Here is a 22,463-nt window from a genome sequence, read left to right on the forward strand (position 1 = left end):
ACTCATATTAATTGTTAATTAGGGGACCTTAAAGTTATGCCACTACTGTGGGAAAAAGATGAAATAAAAATGTAACTCCAACATGAAACCATCTGTGAGAGCAGCTGGTGTTATGCTCCAAGTAGATGGTCATAATTCTTCAGTCTGTAAAAAATATAATTTATATTGTAAGGTTTCAAAGTAATTCATTGATTGAAATGTGGAAAATAGTTGATAGAGTACTTCTTTTGCTTCCGTTCCTGTAATTATTGTACCGCCCTAGCCTTTGACGATTTTGTAACCCCATTTTTTACAAAAAAATAGATTGACCTTTGCCCATGTTAGTTGCACCCTGCTATCTGTTGTGGATACATCTCACTTACACCACATCCGCACTGCCGGAGACGCGAGCGGTGAAAACTCATTAAAATACATGTGTTTCACTGAGACCGTCCTGACGTACGGCGAACGTCCACCCCTCCAATATTTACTCGCAGAGTCTCTATTTGAGTGGGGTTTCGCGGCCGTGTCCCGCGAATTGTGAAAATGTGTGCAAATCTTTGAATATACTTTTTTTTTAAGCGTTTTTTTTTACTCAAATATTTGCTTCTGGAGGTCCCTGGAACAACATTTTGAGATGGGGGGGTCCGTGCCCAAATACACATCATTTTGGGAGCCCTTGACATGAAAACGTTTGAGAACCACTGAATATAGCAACATACGTTTTTTTTCCCCAGAAGCTTTAAAATAATATATATATATATTAAAAGTTTTGCACACATCTTCATGATTTAAAAATAAATAAATAGCAGATCTACAAGCTGACACAGATGCGTTTCCGGTCTAAAAAGGGTTAAAGCAAAGTGGAAGAACGTGGTTCGGAATGTCCGTGTCAGAGCAAACATCCCAAGTGGATCTGGAGCAGCAGCTGTACCCAAGGCGCACAGACACCACCAAATCCTCATGCTTCATGCTGCCAACAATTCAGCTAAGAAGGTAAACATTACACAGCTAACAGAGTAGTGTATAATGTGCATAATTATCTTTTTACTTTCCCATATTGTATTTACTTTTTCATTAATCACTTAAACCCTAGTCTAGACTTAGTAAATTAGACATGAATTGGCTCTGTACTTGAACTGCTTTGCACCACATCTCTTTACACCAAAAATAGACTGTCTAAAGGCGTGCAACGCGCCGTGTTGTGAGCTTGTGGATGGGTTACTTGTGGCTAATGTTTCCAACAGAATATGGATGCTGGGGTTCAAGTGTTCAATAATTCATAAAAGCGGCTGATTTTAAATGATTTAATAGAAGGTGTTATGTCAGTAGCTCTATCAATAACCCCAAAATACAAAGTTCAGGATCAGGGAAATAATGCTTGTTCTTATGAAGGGATTTGCCTTAACACCAATACATTTGTCTTTAGTTCCAGGGGAAACCTGGATGACTCAGGCAAGTCAGTCTGCCTCTGTCCTCTGGCTCAGAAGAGCCTGAAGAAGCAGCTGGTCTGCTGTATAGCTATATAAGCTCGTGCGTGGCACATAGTGCCACGCTATGAGCTTGTAGATCTGCTATTTTAGAAAAATCGTTATAATATGTGCAAATCTTTGAATATATATATTTTTAAAGCAAACATTTTTAACTCAAATTTTTGCTTCTGGGGGATTCTACAAATGTCTTCTAAATCCTAACCGTTTTTGGAAAAAACGTATGTTGCTATAATCAGAGATTCTCAAACTTTTTCATGTGAAGGACCCCCAAAATGATATGTATTTGGCTGCGGTCCCCCATCTCAAAATATGTTGTTCCAGGGAACCCCCAGAAGCAAAAATGGTATATATTCAAAGATTTGCACAAAATTTCACTATTTTTTCAAAAATAGCAGATCTACAAGCTCATAGCGCGGCACTCGGTGCAGCGCTATGAGCTTGTATATCTGCTATTTTTGAATAGCCAAAGAAATCAAAAAATGACACAGATGCGTTGCCGGTCTTAATGGGTTAAGATGGAGATGAGAGTTTTGCGATGAGTCATGTTCCTGAGATGAAGAAAGTGGTCACTAATAGGGGACACCTTTAAAATCCACCTGGGAGGGGCAACAATAATTGGCTCCATCCACTCCACAGCTGCACCGGGTCGATGTACCTGCCTTCTCCACGACAGATGGATCGCCACCCTCCTCCTGCATCGTGCCACCCTACCCCACCCTCGCTCTATGCCATGCCGCATGGCCTCCCTCACAGTGCTTCAGGGCTACTCAACCTCAGCACAGAGCTTCCATGACGAGTTATCGCATACTTCTTGGCAGCGTTCCCCAACCAGATCCCCTGAGTAGAGTTAGATAGCAAGTCATGACAAGTTCATGGTCATATTGTAATTGTTGGCTGGCATTGTTACACTTTATTTACTGTTAACTTAACTAATTTAACTAAACTAAACTTCAATAAGCTATTCATTGCATATTGATTACTTACTGTACACATTCATAATTGTCAATCCTCAACAGTATTGGAGCTAATTAAATAAGCTAGGTCCAAGACAATCTAGGGAAATATCCATAGAGGTAAGACTAGAGAATGCTGAATGTAGCTCAGTATTGGGGGTTGCTTTTAAAAAGTGGGTAGAGGACTTTGCAAATGTTTTTTCTGGTTGCAATAATTTATTTCATTTCTTGAAGGAAGTCCCTGGTTTGAAAAATGTAATAATCAGTGCAAACTTGAATGCAAACTTTTTCTTTAGAAGAGGAAAACATACAATGGACAAAATGTGAGCTGGGAAAAAAAAATCACACTGAGGGTCGGTTGCACCAAGAGGGATTAAGCTTTAACCTGGTTTAAATCAAGGTTTATCTATAAATCCAGTTGCACCAAACTTTAAACCTAGTTTCCACTAACCAGGTTTAGTTTTAAACCATCCTTTAATCTTGGTTTTTATTTTCACGGTAAACCTGGATTAATGTTAATCCTGTTGCACCACTACTTTAAACTCCAATTTAAATGTCAGTAAGGGATTAATTCTAAACTTGCAGTACAGGTGGTTTAAATGTAAACATGGCAGCATATATCAGATGGCTTCATGAAAACGAAAGAGTAGCTCAAAGAAAAATAAGGGACCGTCTAAACCCAGTCGAATGTTATGATAATGCTGAATTTAAAAGGCGGTACAGATTCAGCAAAGAGACTGTAATGAGACTGCCACGCCTGCCCACATTATCTCAAAAGTGAATAAAAAAGTAATTCTAATGATATTTGGCTCAAGAGAAGAAGTATTCCTTTTTATTTACAGCGCAAATCCAAGATGGCGGACACACAACAAAGTTTAATCCATGAAATAATCACTGTTTAAAGTTTTAATCACAGGTTAAGGATTTAAATCACAGATTTGTTAAGCAATGCTTAAAATTAAGTGGTGCAACACAACTCGAATTAAAATAAATCCTAGATCAACAAATCTTTGATTAACCCTAAACTAAGCTTTATTTAATCCTTCTTGGTGCAACCGACCCTGAGTGTGAGTAAGCGGTGCCTACTCTGTCTGATGAGTGTGTGCTGGTTTTCAGGCAGTACTACTCTATTTGATGTATGGGCGCTGGTATTCAGGTGGTACTACTCCATGTGCTGTGTGGACGCTGGTATTCAGGCGGTACTAGTCTATGTGATATGTGGGCACTGGTAGTCGGGCGATACTACTCAATTTGCTGTGTAGGCGCTATGGTATTCAGGCGGTAATTCTCTATTTGATGTGTGGGCGCTGGTATTCAGGCGGTGCTACTCTATTTGATGTGTGGGCGCTGGTATTCAGGCGGTGCTACTCTATTTCATGTGTGGGCGCTGGTATTCAGGCTTGTTACTCTTCCCAGAAAATGCATAAAGTGTCCTTAAAGAAACATGATGAGTGAGCACACACTGAACAAAGAAAAGAAAACTTTCATAATATGATATACAATTACAGGAAAATGACAGCGGGAACTTATGTTTTACGAGAGAGAGAGAGAGAGAGAGAGAGAGAGAGAGAGAGAGAGAGAGCTGGTGGCATGGCGAGTGATGGAATGTTATTGCTCTCTCTCCTGTAGTTCATGCCGGGGTTACCTGTCCCCGAGGCAGGTAGCTTTGATTAGCTTTTTGTCTTACAGCAGAGAAAGAAAGCCACAGTGAAGCGGGGGCACATAACTCAAGACATTTACAGGGACACTGCCTTCTCTCTCTCTCTCTCTCTCTCTCTCTCTCTCTCTCTCTCTCTCTCTCTCTCTCTCCTTCCCTGTTTCATAGGTCCTTGGGTCACTTGCCCAGCATGCAGGGAAACCCATATGTTTTATTCCAGAGGTGCTCAAAGTGGGGTCCTTGGAGGCTTCCAGTGGGTCCCCAGATAAATGATTGATAGTTAAAGGGATTCTAGGCAACATTAAGCCTAAATTTAAAAAAATATTTATATATATATATTTTGCATTTTTCCCCTCTATCAGCCACTATCTAACTATATAAATGGCGAGCAACTTCCGTGCCCTCGGTGGCGACACCCCACAGCTCTGTTATCGAGTCAACACAACACCGTCAGACCACATGTCGCCAACACTGTCGCCACGGCGGGCGGCCTGAATTTACGTTTCGCGTAGGGCACCTGGCATGCCTCACTACACCGTTCCCACCTCGCAACATAATTAATTCTACTCACCAAATGTCGGACACAACGGAAGTGGAAGCAGCTTCCTACCGCTTACCGTGCGTACCACCGAGGCCAACACAACACGACGGCCCGCCATTGAAAATCCCCAAAACAACAAGAGCACGTTGCTCTGCTCTGCTCCACACACCAGGCTAGGTTCATGACACCAAAGGATTAGCCAGTGATGTCATCATTACTGGTCAACACACCAGGCTAGGTTCATGACAGCAAAGGATTCGACAGTGATGTCATCATTATGCAACCCGGAAGTACACATCGCCGGCATTGGGATGCCAGGTTGGGATGCCACGCCAGAAACAAGCAAGAACCTGCATGATTTTTTTTTGAGATTTTTTTTTTTTTTTTTTTTTTTTACCGTTTGGAGATTTTCATCCGACGACTTTGGCGCGGACCACCAGGGGGTCCGCGGACCCCCTGAAACATAAAAAATATTTTTTCTTCCCAATTTCTTTCTCAATATTTTTACTTTTACATTACAACTTTTTTTTTCTTTTTTTTTTTTTCCCAAATGTTCATCCCATACATACACGCGCCCACGCTGGGCCCCGTGCGCGGCTAGGGGTTTCGGGCGGCCGTAGGCCGCCCAGACCTCTAGTTATATATAATGATGCTGGGGTGTTTTCCTGCATTGAAACACGTCCTCTTTCTGAAATCCGTATTTTCCCTACAGTTTATGTTTGTCCGGGACGTAAATTAACGCACGCATGTGCGTGTCCGTGTGAACTGTTCCGAGTGAAACGGAATGGAACCGAGTGCAGCCGACAAAAATGGAACGAGCCGCCATTGTTTTCTGTGGGCAGTTTTAACTTTCTACTTTCGGTTTTAACACGCTCTCAAACTTCTTTTCTGAGGCACGGAATTTACTTTTAATCGGTTTCGATTGCTTTCAAGTGCATCCGTGAACTGGATGAAATCCTGTCAGGAGGTAAGCAAACAGGTGATGGATGTGAATGGAACGCTGTCCTCCCCACTCCCAGTGAGCCGCGGTGTTCCACAAGGAAGCATACTAGTGCCTTTACTGCTCCTAATTTACATTAACGACATGAAATCAGCATGTAACTGCAATTTGTCCTTATTCACGGGCGACTCGGTCTTCCGGGACAAGAACAAAATGCAGGTTGAAAAAGCCCTATAGCTCCGAGCTCGGTAAAATCTGCACATGGCTCGCTGATAACAAACTGTCATTACACCTGGGTAAAACTGAATCCATTCTTTTTGTGTCCAAAATTAACCTCAGTAAGGCAACCGACTTAAAGGTAGAGTAAGCGATATTTTTTGGTTAAAACAAAAAGTATTTTGTTAAAAGGTTAAAATACTATATTCTGATAGTAATCATTGCTATAGAGTGTTTGTTCAGTAACACGAGTCTCCCTGTCTCTCCAGCTCTTTAATAAACAGAAAATACATTTTTCGGTAGGTGTCAAAATCTCAGCCAATCAGGAGAAAGTACCCATTTTGAAGCTTAATTTGTATAGTGTTCCAGTTCAAATTTTGTCAGCTAATTTCTTAGTGTCATCACTTCCAATTTCACTTGTTTAATCTGTATCCTGATTGATTTCTCTGTCCTGGTTGGAAAAAAATGGAAATGAAACTGAAACTGAAACGAAAATGCATTTTCTGTTTTATAAAGAGGTGGAGAGACAAGGAGACTCCTAATACTGAACAAACACTATATAGCAATGAGTAATATCAGAATATAGAGCTATTTAACACTTATTTTAACCAAAGCAAATCACTTACCCTACCTTTAAGCTAGGCCTCTCTCTCTCTCTCTCTCTCTCTCTCTCTCTCTCTCTCTCTCTCTCTCTCTCTCTCTCTCTCTCTCTCTCTCTCTCTCTCTCTCTCTCTCTCTGTTTATATAAATGTACATTACCTTATTGTACTTGTTTATATTGCACAGAAGGTAATATAATGCCGCATTCACTTATGTGTCCTCTCTGAGTGTCTCTACTGAAGTACAGCCCAGCAATCCATTCACATCCAATGATAACTGAGCATTTAAAAGCTTTCTTTGCTCTAAAGCGTTGCCGTACGCATATAATGGCTGCTTGACATGCTGGGTGTAAGATGGGGGCCCCGAGCCAGAGAAATTCCTCACTTCTCACAGCCCAATATGCAAAAGGCAATTTACTCAGATTCTTCACTTTATTTTCATTCAATTCATTTCTGAATGAAATGTGGGTATCCCACTTAGCATTTTAACTTCATTCAGATCGAGAAAGCCGACTAGCTGACACTGTTGTGGACGACAGCCGGTAGGGAGACGGTGTGGGAGAGACAGACAGCAGGATAGCTAAGAGGGAGACGGTGTAGGAGAGACAGACAGTAGGATAGCTAAGACGGAGACGGTGTATGAGAGACAGACTGTAGGTAAGCTGAGAGATTAGACAGTGTAGGAGAGACAGACAGTACGAAAACTGATCTTTTCTCATCCACACTGTGTGGTATACATCACCAGATGTCAAACGAGTGAATAAACTTATTTTCCAGCTTTTTTGGGGGGTGTTTGCACTAAAACATGTTGACGACCCATTTCGCCGCCATGACTCATCGAAGAGCCTGACGAATATCTCCCCGCACACGCTGTACCTGACAATAACACGAACAGATAGCTCAAGGAGGTGCTCGATTAAACTGGGAGACAAATCCTGCGGAGCGTGTGGAGGGAAATCGTTAGGTTATGGGTGTTGGTTTATCCTCCAAGGATTATTAAATGTACCGGGTGATTCAATTTAGTGGGATTTTCATTTTCTGAAGTGTGATACGGGGGTGGGGGTTTCGCGGGGTGGTGTTGAGTGTTGTGTTCTGTTGAGCAGGCATGTGCACACATAGACGTGAAAGGGGGTTCGAGCCCCTGCCCTTTTGCCCGTCGGTAAAAAGTGCCCTCTCCAGACCATTTACTATGGTGAAAAAAACACAAATGCTGTACCCGCCGGCAGCATTCAAGATAATGTGCCCCTTTCTTACCTCTCCTGAACTTGAATGCAGCATTTTATGTGGAAAGAATTGCCCTCTGTAGAAATCCATGCCGTGTGCTGCATCTCCAGTAAAGCTTCTTTATACTTAATTGAGAGCGGTGTCGCGCACAGAATTATAGCCGATCTACTATTTTCAGTATGTGATACAGCGCACAACGAAGTATATGACCAAACCTAACGTGGCCGGGCACACACACGGACACTTAAGAAGGAGAGCACACAGAGGCATTTGAGACAGATAGGTATGTATGGCCAAAAAAACTAAGTATTATACTGTTAATTCCCCTCTCTCTCTCTCTCCCTCTCCCTCTCCCTCTCCCTCTCCCTCTCTCTCTCTCTCTCTCTCTCTCTATCTCTCTCTCTCTCTCCACTCCAGTGTAATTTCGATTTTTTTATTTTGAACTTTTCTTGGCAAGCAAATGTTTATAATACTAAATAACTGCAACTGCTAATTTTACTTTGATAACCAGTAATGCAAGGCTACTGGATTGTTAGGGCAGACTGGGAGTAATTGTGGCTTTTCTTGCAAATTGTTTTTGTTCCTCATGATCAGGGCAACAAGGTTGCTCATATAGATCATCAGTGGCAGTAACTTTTTAATGAATATTGTTCATGTTTGTGGAGTTATATTTTCAGTATAATTCTAGATTCCTAGTGTTGATTTAAAATGAGATATTCCACTAAATCTGGGCAGAAATGTGAAATAAATATTGTTTTTAAATTCCAAATCCCTCTGCACGTCCCTGATGTTCAGAACGGGCCCCTCTATCGTATACCCATGTAATAGGCCTGCACAAACCCTTGTCAATCAACCAAGCGACAAGTTCCGGTCAAATCATCTCTACATTGACACTGTGCGGAGCACTAGGCAGAACACTTCAAAGTGCCACTTTACTGTCTAGACTCAACTTTGTCAGTAAAACCAGCCTGCAACAGGTCTACTTATGAGTAGTCATCGTTGCAAAGGTAGTATTTTCAACGGACCTGAAAGGTAACGATGTTACGGGGCGCGGGGGGAGGTGATGATTGACAGACAGAATTGCTCAGTAGCACCCCTCTGCCCAAAAGGACGTTTTAGTATTGTAGCTGAAAAAGCTTGGAATGACAGACAGTCAGATTGTGAGAAAAAATATCTGGATGTTTTTTAGGCTTACAACCTGTTTAATACGTATTAGGGGGCAATATTTGAGTCATTCCACGAATTCGGTACACTTTGCAGTCCCCTCTGACCTTTTTAAGTGTATTGTATCCATCGGGTCACCAAAATCAAATTTTAAAAGCTTTTTAGAATCAATTGACATGTTCCCTTTACTATTGTGTAAAAATGTTATATATTTTATCTTTATATCTGAAATTATCTGCCTTTTCTACAGTAGACACCGCCTAAATTTGCCCATTTTTCATGTCCCCAATGGCCGATAGAGAGATTGGCCTTCAGATATGACTACTAAAAGTGTAGAATAATCCATAACTTATATTATTCACATAAAACCAGCAATGTACTCTATTGCTAGTCATGTTTCGTTTTTTAATAAATAGTTGATTTATCATTAAAATCACGTTATATAGCTCTGTCCCACAGTCACACTCAACCCCGTTACACAAGTCATTCTCCTCTCTGTAAAAAGTATAAACTGACCCTTTAGTGGCATCAACAACATGTGATGGCATTCTACAAGTCTTCTGAGCAAGATGCTGCAGAAAGAGGAACATTTCGAACTTCTTATACAGCTATTTAGGGTCATTTATACTTTCAAAGCGTGGTCGTAAAGCATAACAACTCAACCCCGTTACATAGAAATAAAGATAGAAAACTATAATTATTTTAAATTGTCTTTGTCATTTCAGCAATATATGTGATTGACTAATGTCATGCATGCCATGTGGTCTCCTCTTAATCATCACAGGTAGAGTTATGGCCATCTTGAGTAAGAAATCTCAACCCCGTTCCACTCAACCCCGTTATGAATTTCAACCCTGTTACATTATATTATTCCATATAAAAATATTAATTTAATGCCTGAGATGGGAAAATATGTTTTTCTGCATGTTAAATATGTCCTTAATGGTGTGGGCTATTCAAAAAAGTAATTTGTTTCCATCGATTTTTCAAAAAAAAAAAGTGCAAATCGTACCGAATTCGTGGAATGACTCATTTATATAATATATTTGTTTTACATTCATGGTGTAGCCCCTTTAAATGAATTGCCTTAGGATCCAACGGTTACAGGGTTGATATAGTTAAAACATAAATAAAATAAAAAACATTTTAGTTAACTGAAATAAAAATAAAAACAAGGCTTTCTAAAAAATAAAGCAATAACCAACTGAAACTGCAACGAAAATGTCGTTAATGTTGGTCCTAGTCAATATTTTAAACATAAGCCTATTATAAATAAATGTAATCTTTAGAACTGGTGAAAATAGCAGATCTACTCACAATGCGTTTCTTCACGACACGTTGTGAGCTTGTAGATTGGCTATTTCCACTATTTTTCTAAACCTTTTGAATCTCCCCTGACAAATACCCAATATTACAATAAAAACCTGCAACTATGCCAGTACTAACAAAAACAAAAACATATATATATATATATATATATATATATATATATATATATATATATATATATATATATATATATACATATATATATATATATATATATATACACATATATATATATATATATATATATATATATATATATATATATATATATATATATATATATATATACATTGATGCAGCTTGATGTACACATACTCACCCTGGACCTGACGCTAGTATGATGCAAGGGCGGTGTGTGTGTGTGTGTGTGTGTGTGTGTGTGTGTGTGTGTGTGTGTGTGTGTGTGCGTGCGTGCGTGCGTGCGTGCGTGCGTGCGTGCGTGCGTGCGTGCGTGCGTGCGTGCGTGCGTGCGTGCACACGTGCGCACAGAAGGTAACAACGGAGGAGAATTTCACAAAAGTGCAACAAAAAGAATCTGATAATGAGCACAAAGAAATCCAATTATACGACTGTGTCTCTGCCTTTGTTATAGTGAGAACCAGTGTCTGTCTGTTTAATAGGTGCGTATAGAACGTGTGTATGATATAGTACAGTGGTGGAAGAAGTACTCAGAGTTTCTTATTTAAGTACAAAGTATTAATACCACAATGTAGTAATTGCTGTTACAAGTACAAGGCCTGTATCAAAAAGTTAACTTGAGCAAAAGTATTGGCAATGCATTAATATAATTATACTTAAAGTACCAAAGTAAACAAACACAAATTCAATTAACAGAAACAGTGCAAATCTGGATAGTCTTTTTCATTTGTGGCAACTGAAGGAACAGAGAAATGACAGGCAACGTTTAGTTTAGTTTAGTTTAGTTTAGTTTAGTTTAGTTTAGTTTAGTTTAGTTTAGTTTAGTTTAGTTTAGTTTAGTTTAGTTTAGTTTAGTTTAGTTTAGTTTAGTCTGGTTTTGTTTTGTTTTGTTTTGTTTATTTCAGTACATTTTGTGGTAACATTACGGTAATAGTTAATACAAAAAAAAAAGTTTATCAAGAAAAGATAACCACATTTCTGACCAAAAGGGTATAGGCTGAAGCCATTGCTTATCACGCCTACCCTTTTACAAAACAAAGAAAAAATGAAAGTCAAAATGGAGAGAAAAAAATGAAAGCAAAAAACAACCAAGAGAAACAAGGTACAAGGACAAGTTACTTTTCTGTACATGTATGTGTTTGCTGTACTGTACGAGTACATGCATATAGTATGTTATAATAAACAAGATGTATATGACGTAATAACATATACTGTATGATATTTGAAAAAAAAGTATCTGAGTACTTTACATACTCTTTCTATAATGTCCTTATTTTAAGCCTAGAATCAAGCCATCCAGGGTCCTGGTGAATCATGACCATAAAATGTTTGATTCTGTGAAAAAACTTTTTTGAAAACGGAAAAACAAAGGGTATTTATTAAATATAGTGTATTTATTAAATATAGTATATCATGTAATTAAATATAAAATAAAATAAAGTCACCAAAAAAAAATGCTAGATTCACCAGAACCCTGGATGGCTTGATTCTAGGCTTAAATAAATTGATATAAATATTTTTGGAAATGTCAATGGGAAAAATGCATTGAGTATTTTGAAGTGGAACCAGAAAATGGCCGCCACTGCTATGCGCTATTGGAAGAGCTAAATAAACACGGAGGATTTTACAGTGTAGATCGAAATGAATATTTGGAAAGAAATCATAGTCAATCGGAATGGAATGTGAAACATCTGAATGAAGCGTGTTGTTCACATGACTACAGAGATTATGTGTACCAAGTCTTGGACACAATTTCTAAGAGTAATAGCAAAAACTGTGTTTAGAAGAAAAGAAAACCACTGAAAATCTATTTAGGTGGAACTTAGCATGGCCTAATATGAGTCTAAGGAATCCATGGGTAAAAACATATTCCTCCTTTCCCGGCCTTTCGGCCTGGCACATAAGAATTTAGCCCATACCCATTCACAAGCAACGCAGCTGGCTCCTGTGCATTGTGTCTAATCTAATATACCTGTAGCCGAGTATTTGGGGATTTTATACAGAACTGCGATCTGTTTAAGCATTAAACATCATTAAGCCGCCGAATTAAACGCCTGTCTGCTCATTTTAAGCAGGTGAGTTGTTTTGAATAAAGTTCACGAGCTTCTCAGGGAATCCGTGACCGTGTGAAGAGTCGACAGCTTGGCACGACACAAGTAATTGGCTTTTGGAGTGGAGGGGCTGGCTTCAGACGGCATGTGTGTGCGCTCGCGCGTGTGTGTGGGCGTGCATTCGTGCGTGTGTGTGTGAGCGGTGGGGGGGTCTGTGCGCAGGTGGCCCGACCACCTTGTCCTTGTCACAGTGTGTGGGGGCCCGGGGACGTGTTTGAGAGGTTGTTGGAGAGAGCTCCCGGAGCACATATGGAGCAGGAGCTGAAAAACGTCTGGTCCCCCAAAAACCAAAACCAGTCCCCAGCCAATCTCTGCTTGGCTCCTCGTATTAAGGCCTCCTTAGCGTCCCCCCCCCCCCTCTCTCCTATGCCAAATTCCCTACAGCTGTTTTTTCTCTCTCTCTCTCTCTCTCTCTCTCTCTCTCTCTCTCTCTCTCTCTCTCTCTCTCTCTCTCTCTCTCTCTCTCTCTCTCCTCGCTGCTCCAGCCCAGCAGTGTCATCTTTTTCTGTCATTTTCTGCCCCGTTTGTTTGGGCAGCATCCCTGACCGCTTGCCTCTCCGCTGCTGGGCAAACATTTGCCTGAAATACAGCCTTCCGAAATACACATTCCGAATCTAGGATTATATCCCCGTTGTTTCAATATTTGAGGTGTTTGAAAGAGTTTTCCGAGTGGCCGCGGCTTCTGAAATGAAAGGTTAAGTTGGCCAAATAACCCCATCACACCTTCCCTCCCTGCGCCCGTCTTCAGACGGGTCAGGCCAGGGCGGCTAAACAGGAAAGGTCCTGGACCCTGTTTAACCCAGGTTAAACCTTGATCCTGCATGCGGTGTGTACGTGTGCATGTGCGTGCGCTCATGCATGTGTGTGTGTGTGTGTGTGTGTGTGTGTGTGTGTGTGTGTGTGTGTGTGTGTGTGTGTGTGTGTGTGTGTGTGTGTGTGTGTGTGTGTGCGTGTGTGTGTGCGTGTGCGTGTGCGTGTGTGTGTGTGCATGCTTGCACGTACGTTTAGAAACAGAGAGGGGACATTTTCATAACCACTTAAGCTCTACGAGTGTATGCCACAAGCTGACAACGCACCACAATATGGTGTGAGCTTGTTGATCCGATATTTTTGCTACATTTGAGGTTTTTATCCGCATTAATCTATTTTGAAAAACGTCGATACATTTTGACTTTTTTTCCCCCTTCTTTTTTGTATTGTCCCAATTAATAGATGCAGGTATGAAACACATTCCCACTGACCATAAAAAATAATGACCAGAGGGGGGATATCAAAGGCAGAGGCATACAAACATTCTCTTGTAAATTGATGTTTTTGGCAGCGGACCCTCATCTGAAAATATGTTGTGCCAGGGAAGCCATGAGAGAATATTTGGGTTTACATTGTTTCAACACAAATTGTTTCAGCATTTTTTTTTAATATTTTGAAAATAGCCAAGCCATGCCAAGCTTGTAGATCGGCTATTTTAGATTACCGACACATTTGGGTTAAAGTGGTTAAACTGATTTGTATGTATTAACTAACTGACGAATAGGAGCAGAATGCTGGAGGCAGATAGGTGTTGGAGTGCTTTAACTGTACTCAAGTCTGTTCAGCCTGTCTCTCCTCTGTCTGCTCCGCCCGTCACAACGAGAAAATCTATATTTATAATTTTACAAGATCAGGATAAATCCACCGCAGAGCTGCCTTTATTAAAACAATAAAGACATCACACAGGCAGGTATTTGCCGAGAGCCCTGCTGGATTAAGAGCCCTCCATATCTCTCTCTCTCTCTCTCTCTCTCTCTCTCTCTCTGTCTCTCTGTCTCTCTGTGTCTCTCTCTCTCTCTCTCTCTCTCTCTCTCTCTCTCTCTCTCTCTCTCTCTCTCTCTCTCTCTCTCTCTCTCTCTCTCTGACATACTACAATAAGCCTGGCCATGGAGGAGGCTATATGAGCGCTGCATCTTAATATCGTATTGAACGTATTGACAGAAAATAAAGATTGAAAGTGATGTAGAGGCTTTGTTTCCTCTTATTTGATTCTATTTCTTTTATTTTCACTGTTTCGTTTTTTAAGCGATTAAATGACTTACATCAACTGATCACAGGTGATGTGGTCCATAGTGCATCTTTGACGGGGTTAACTTTTTGGGTCATGTACGAATTGAAAGAAATGCACCACTATCTAAATCAGCCACTTTTCTTTCTGTTATGTGACAAAAAGACAGAGAGATTTGTTAGTCATTCATGTTTTATATCATTACAATCTCAGGGCTCTATTATGCACGTCTTACTTTCTAGGTCTTATGTCTTAACTTAAGGCGTGGAGGCGTGGCCAATGTCATTTTGCTATTATGAGTGCGGTAATAGAGCACCGAAGTCTGACGTAATTTACACATCCTAGGTTTGTCTACCTGTTTTGCGGTTTTCCACCCCCATTCTGAATCCCCATAGACGTATTTAATATCGCGTCAAATAAGAACTGTGTTCCAAAAATAAACAAATGACCCTGGCGGTTTTACTCTTATGGATATGAAGCATCAACTGACGGTGAGAAAACGCTAATGTTACTTCCGCCGAATTAGTAAAATTTTCGCCAGAAACAGACTGTATCAAATATAAGTGACTGACTATCATAAACGATGCAGAACCTCCTCCCTGACAATATCGCCAGGACAGTTTGTTTATTTTTGGACCAGGACCACAATTCTTATATGAGACGATTCTATGATGACCCAATGTTATTCTCCATAGCGAAATTACTTTACGAACCTGGGGATGAACGAGTGAGTCAGGACTTCTGTACTCTATATGCACACTTTTCCAAGGTGCTATGGGGTATGCGGTATACAGAGAAAATGGTACCAGAAAAGGAAAACAGGGAGTTGGTGCAGTCCAACTCACAGTAACTTGCTAACTGTGAACCGCATACGGTTTATTGGAATAAAAGCACAAACATATTGGCGTCAAAATATACAGTATTAAAGTACCAAAGTAAAAGTCTACAAGCTTGTGTTCTTGTAGATTGGCTATTGTCGAGCCAAAGTATAAAATAGGCTTTGGTTGATGTACAGTATCCTTCTTCTCTCTTCTTCTGTCAGCTAATTCCCATCGGGGTCGCCACAGCGGATCATCTGTTTTTGTGTGTCTTCCTCTGTGACTGTGCAACCATAAACCTCCTCTTTGTCCTTCCTCTTCTCCTTATAGGCTCTATTCACAGCAGTCATATTATGAAGACATTCACAGGTGTTACCAATGATACTAATGAAGGGTCTGTTCCATTCTGGTCAAACAGAGTCAGGGTGCTGATATTGTTGCATGTTGGCCCACTGGAAACACTCTGTTACACCAGTGGGTCTACAGTTGGGGTCCAGGGACCCTCATGGGCTTCCAAATGACCCCTTACAGGTGTGTAACTATGAGAGTGTACAAATGGAACCAAATGGACCCGTAAGGGTCCATTTGGTTCACTCTCAGAGTTATGGGGGTCGTGGAAACCACTGTGCTAGACTAAATGGAACAGAGCCTTCATTAGTATCATTGGTAACACCTGTGAAGGAAGTGATAATATGGCTGCTGTGCATAGAGCCTATTACCTGGCAGCTCAATCTTCAGGATCCTTCTCCCAATCTACCCCTCATCCCTCACGTTCACATGTCTAAACCATCTCCACCCTTCTAACCTGGGCTGATCCTCTAATGTAGTCATTTCTGATCTTGTACTGCCTTGTCCAACACAGCATCGTAACATCCTCAATTATGCCACATCGGCCTCCTTTCTTTTTGTCAGCTTCATTTAAAACAGACTCCATATTTAGTTAGTCATCATTGCTATTGAGTGTTTGATTGGATAAACTTGGTATTCCAACCTGACAATGCATTTTCTGTTCACTAAAGAGCTGGAGAGACTGAGACAGCCCTGTAAATGAACAAACACTCTAGCAATGATTACTATTGGACTATAGAGCTATGTAACACTCATTTTAACAAAATAAAATCACTTACTGCACATAAAAACAAATCATGAATATTATGTGATTATGACTATGTTGTAAACTGCTGTGCCACTTCAAGCTTAACAATGTACACACACACAGAGAGAGAGAGAGAGAGAGAGAGAGAGAGAGAGAGAGAGAGAGAGAGAGAGAGAGAGTGTTCCACTGGGCAAATAAAACAGCAAGCCACAGCAGCAACAGCTATATGACATTTACTGTTTCAAATCTCCAGTAAACAGGATATATGAGCCACATCACACAACTCTACATTCGGTAGATCCTGGGGATTTCATTTGTGTTACTGCAGCTGTGCAGGCCGAACACACCTTTGTTCAACCTGACAAAGAATACAATAAAATAAAAATAAATACAAAGATTGATTATATGGAGCAGGGGTCTTCAATGTCTTTCAGGCCAAGGACCTCTTAGCTGAGAGAGAGAGAGAGAGAGAGAGAGAGAGAGAGAGAGAGAGAGAGAGAGAGAGAGAGAGAGAGAGAGAGAGAGAGATGAAGCAGGGACACCCACTACATATTGTTAAAAACATATATTTTATCTTAAGTCAATGACTGCCAAGGACGACTAATTGTCAAATGCCCCCCAAGGACGTCATTTTTTTCCCCCCACACAGAACCAGGAGATAACATGATCCCAATATCTACTGCTCCTTTGACTTGCTGTTTAAAGTATTTGGGAAATCGCCTGTATCTCGGCTCCTGTGTTTTACTACAGTTATGTATTTTTCGCGAGACATTTTCAACGGCGTATAACAAGCGAACGGGAGGTCGCGATGACATTTTCTTTTTTCTGCGGACGCACAGTGAAACCCTCCGTGATAGGCTCTATTCACAGCGGCCATATTATGAAGACATTCATAGGTGTTACCAAGGATACTAATGAAGGCTCTGTTCCATTTAGTGTAGCACAGTGGTTTCCACGACCCCCATAACTCTGAGAGTGTACAAATGGAACAGAGTTACACACCTGTAAGGGGCCATTTGGAAGCCCATGAGGGTCCCTGGAGGGCCTGGACCCCAACTGTAGACCCACTGGTGTTTCCAGTGGGCCAACATGCAGCACAATATCAGCACCCTGACTCTGTTTGACCAGAATGGAACAGAGCCTTCATTAGTATCATTGGTAACACCTGTGAATGTCTTCATAATATGGCTGCTGTGAATAGAGCCTATTAGCAACCATCAGGGGATCGATCATACTGGAGATAAATATTCTCTGACTACTTGAAAGGTAAGAAAATTGAACAATCGCTGGCAGTGGGTACACACAGCCAGAAATAAGTCTGTCAGTTATATATTGGAGTTATGTTAATGTGTATTTTCAGACATTTAATGTAAAAAAAAAAAGAAGTTCCTATAACAACAAACATTTTGCGGCCCCCTGTAGTAACTCCCCTGGGGATCCTAGAAGACCCATGAAATAGGGTTATGGTGGTTAAACTTTTGATGCTACATTAAATTCTGCATTAAATTAATTTAGCTGGGGACCCCTGGAATGCCTTCGAGGATCCCTGGGGGTTCCCAGACACCACTTTGAGAACGAGTGATCTAAACTACAGAGGCATGGATTCTGTCCTCAATGTGCAATCGCATTGTCTTTGTAAATGTTTTGTATACAGTGATAGTTTCCCTTGTAATATTGATTTTTAATTAATGGCTCTATATCGCAGAAGAAAGAGCAAGTGTGTGTGTGTGTGTGTGTGTGTGTGTGTGGTGTGTGTGTGTGTGTGTGTGTGTGTGTGTGTGTGTGTGTGTGTGTGTGTGTGCGTGCGTGCGTGCGTGCGTGCGTGCGTGCGTGCGTGCGTGCGTGCGTGCGTGCGTGCGTGCGTGCGTGCATGCGTGCGTGCGTGTTGGGGGGGCTGTAATAAAAACACAGTATATTGTCACTGTCGGGCAGGGAACTTATATCTCATGTTTAATCTTGTTTTGCTTTTTTTTGCTTTTTAAGATTCACTGCCCTATTTTATACTTGATATTTTTGAACAATTAAAGGGTGCCTCTGCACACTCAATACTGTGCCAAAATCTGATTTTTATTTTATTTTTTTAAATATATATAGCAAGCTTTCGGTCATAGACCTTCTTCAGGCATAGATAAATCAGTGAATATGACAGTTTGTAAAGGTTCAGGGTGTCATCACTTGATTGATGAATGTGTCACACCTGTGCCAAACACGTCAGTGACAAAACTCATGGGAGTTGTAGTCCTACAATTAAGTGTACTACAAAAACAAGTGTCCACTGAGACAGGAGACACACACACACAAAAAAGATTAATATTTACAATAGACAAAATGCAATACAATACAGACATCAGGCAGTAGCCATCATAAAGGTAGTAGCCATATCGTCGCTGTCAGGCGTAAACCTTGCAGAAACGTTTCTTTGTTTTATCAAAAAAAAAAACACGTTGCGACACATTTCTCACAACGTGTCGCAACGCGACGCGGTGTGAGCTTGTAGATCTGCTATTTTCACTAATTATGTGCGACACTCTTGTATGATGAAGTAGAGCCTTAACTCACGCAAGTTGAAATATGGAGATACAAGGTTTTTGCCCGACAACAGTGGTGTAAAGTAGCTAAGTACATTTATTTAAGTACTCTACTTAAAGGTAGGGTAAGTGATATTTTTGGGTTAAAACAAAAAGTACTTTGTTAAAAGGTTAAAGCACTATATTGTGATAGTAATCATTGCTATAAAGTGTTTGTTCAGTAACAGGAGTCTCCCCGTCTCTCCAGCTCTTTAGTAAACAGAAAATACATTTTCCGGTAGGTGTCAAAATCTCAGCCAATCAGGAGAAAGTACCCATTTTAAGCTTCATTTTTTTTGTGTTCCAGTTCCAATTTTGCCTGCTCATTTCTTACTGTCATCACTTCCAATTTCACTTGTTTAATCTATATCCTGATTGAGTTCTCTATCCTGATTGGATAAAATTGGAAATGAAACTGAAACTGAAACGGAAATGCATTTTCTGTTTAATAAAGAGGTGGAGAGACAACTCCTTTTACTGAACAAACACTCTATAGCAATGAGTATCAGAATATAGAGCTATTTAACACTTATTTTAACCAAAGAAAATCACTTACCCTACCTTTAAAGGGCAAGACCACTTTGTTAGAGGTTTGGGTTGTGTATTTACCTTGCCATGATGTAACTCCAAAGGTGGACAAGAAATAAAAAATAATTGCTCCATTGATTAGAAATTGATAATTCAAAATATGCTCCTCATTGACTTACATTGTACGGTAAAACAGATCTCAAAGTCACTCTTTTAGCACAAAAACAAACGCAAACAAAGTTGATTCAGACAATATAGAACATCACCAAACCCAGTACTGTTTATTTTTTTTTATAAAAATGTCAACTTCCTGTTGATTTTGCCATTTTTAATACGTAGAAAACCCGGACTGGATCGGCGGATCCGGATCCAGATCTTCAAATAGTAAAACTTTTACTGCACAACAATTATGTGAAAACTTTAGTTATAGTTACTTTGTAGATTTAGATTATTATTACAAAACATACATTAACCACTTCAGCGCTATTTAAACTTTGGCTATTTTAAAATAGCTGATCTACAAGCTCACAATGCGTCGTGACACATTTTGAGATCGGCTATTTTCAAAATGATTTTATATTTCAAAACTTGTGAAATGGCACATTCTGCATAATGAGTACTTTCTACTTTTGGTACTTTAAGTACATTTTGATACCAATACTTTTGTACTTTTACTCAAGTACATTTTGAATTCCGGACTTGTAACAGAGTATTTCTACGTTGCAGTATTGATACTTTTGCTTAAAGGACAACTTTGTTTTTTTACAACCAATGTTTATGTTTTAGATTGTAATTAAAGTAAATAAAAGATGAGTGTTAAATTTTTTAAATTCACTGCTTTCTATAGTTTTAGCAATTTTCACAATCTTTTTTACAGTGTTTTCACAGTGGGCGGGGGCATTCTGTCCGGTGGCTAAATATGTATTTTTTTAACACATTAACCCGGCGTTTTCTTTATTATTATTTACAGTAGCTCTTCTAGCCCCCAATAACTCACATCTGGCCATCTCAGACAGCCGGACCTTTTTTATTGTGTAAAAAAGGCGTATTTAGCCACCGGACAGAATGCCCCCGCCCACTGTAAAAAATATCGCAAAAAATGCTAAAACTATAGAAAGCAGTAAATGAAAAAAATTACACTCATCATTTATTTACTTTAATTACAAGCTAAAATATAAACCTTGGTTGTAAAAAAAACAAAGTTGTCCTTTAAGTAAAACACGTGAGTACTTTTTCCACCACTGGTAGAGCCTTAAAGGGGAATTTTGGACCACGGTTTTCTTACCTTTTCTATGATATTATGATACCCTAGGATGAATGGTACAGTAGAAAAATGTCATAACTCCATCCCAGCGAGACTTCCTGTGGGGCGCTTACAAGACAATCACGCTGCATAGTGTTCTGTCACTATGAACGTCAGATATCACCAAAAAAAAAAACGATCAAAATATGCGATCTAGCGCAAGGCCTATTGGTCGCGCAACAATAAACCTTGCGCTAGATCGCATATTTTGCTAGTTTTTTTGTTTGTTTTTTAGCTGTGGCGGACCCTGGATGGAGTTATGACATGTTTCTACTGTACCATTCATCCTACGATATCATAACATCATAGAAAAGGTAAGAAAACCGTGGTCCAAAATGCCCCTTTAACTCACGCAATAGGCTCTATGCACAGCAGCCATTTTGGAGAAAAACTGGGCCTCTTCTTACTTCCTTCACAGGTGTTACCAATGATACTAATGAAGACTCTGTTCCATTCTGGTCAAACAGAGTCAGGGTGCTGATATTGTGCATGTTGGCTCACTAGAAATACTAGTGGGTCTCAAAGTGTGGTCCAGGGACCCTCATGGTTCCTTGAGAGGGTGTGACTCTGAGAGTGTACAAATGGAACCAAATGGACCCTCCCAATATGGCTGCTGTGCATAGAGCCTATTGAAAAAAGAAGAAGTCGAAATATGGAGATGCGAGGTTTTCCGCCCGACAGCGATGATATTATCTTTTAACTCGCGCAAATGCACTTTGTCACCATCCGCCGCCGACCATAGCGGGCCAGTGGGTGGAGGAAAACCTGTGCATTAGTGAGCCTTTCAGCCAGGCAGTGCCGGGTAGGGTTTGACATGCTGTCATCGCAGTCTGATCTCATTATCGCTGCCGAGGCTGCAGAGGCTGGGGCTAACAGCAACCTAATGACTGCCCTAACCGCCGGTCTCCATGGAGATAACCGGACATCACATGGACAACTGTCACCGCGGCAGCCTTGATGGCCTAGGGGCCAATTTGAGGCCGTTTCGGCCCCGCACGTGTTCTTGGTACACGCGTGCACGCGCGCGACCGCACGTTGCGATGTACCTGTCTTTCACGTGTGCGCGTCACACGCACACATGTTTGCAGTGTGTGCGAAGAAGTACTCCGATATTTTACTTAAGTAGAAGTAGCAATACCACAGTATAAAAGGCCTGTGTTCAAAATGTTACTTGATTAAAAGCACAAAGGTAATAGCATCAAAATATACTTAAAGTACCAAAAGTAAAAGTACCAAATTGTTTGAAAATAGCAGATCTACAAGCTCACAAGCTTGTCATCATCATCATCATAACCTTTATTTCAGCTCGGAGTACAGTTGAGGGGCAGGCCCTCATTTTCAATGTAGCCGAGATACAGAACACAGTAATCAACAGGAATAGACATTCAACATACAGCAACATAAAAATACATGAATCGGAATACAGAAAGAACTCAAGAAACTGAAATAATCAAAGAACTAGAACAGATCTACCAACATTAAATAATCAAATAAAGCATGTTGGAAAAAATGTTGGAAATCATTTCCCTGAAATTAACTAAAGATGGAAGTGATTTGATTTTCAAGGACCTCTGGAGCTCATTCCAGGCAGATGGAGCACTGATAGAAAATGCTGTCTTGCCTAACTCTGTCTGTGCAAAAGGAACCTTGAGCGTCAGGAGGTCACTCGAGCGGGTCTGGTATGTAATGGGGTTGTGAACTTGTAGATCGGCTTTTTTCAAATAGCCTAATAGGGCTAAAGTGATTAACGTATGTTTTATAATATAATT

The sequence above is a fragment of the Gymnoscopelus microlampas genome (assembly GCF_963454915.1).
Source record: "Gymnoscopelus microlampas genome assembly, chromosome: 22".
Taxonomy (NCBI): domain Eukaryota; kingdom Metazoa; phylum Chordata; class Actinopteri; order Myctophiformes; family Myctophidae; genus Gymnoscopelus; species Gymnoscopelus microlampas.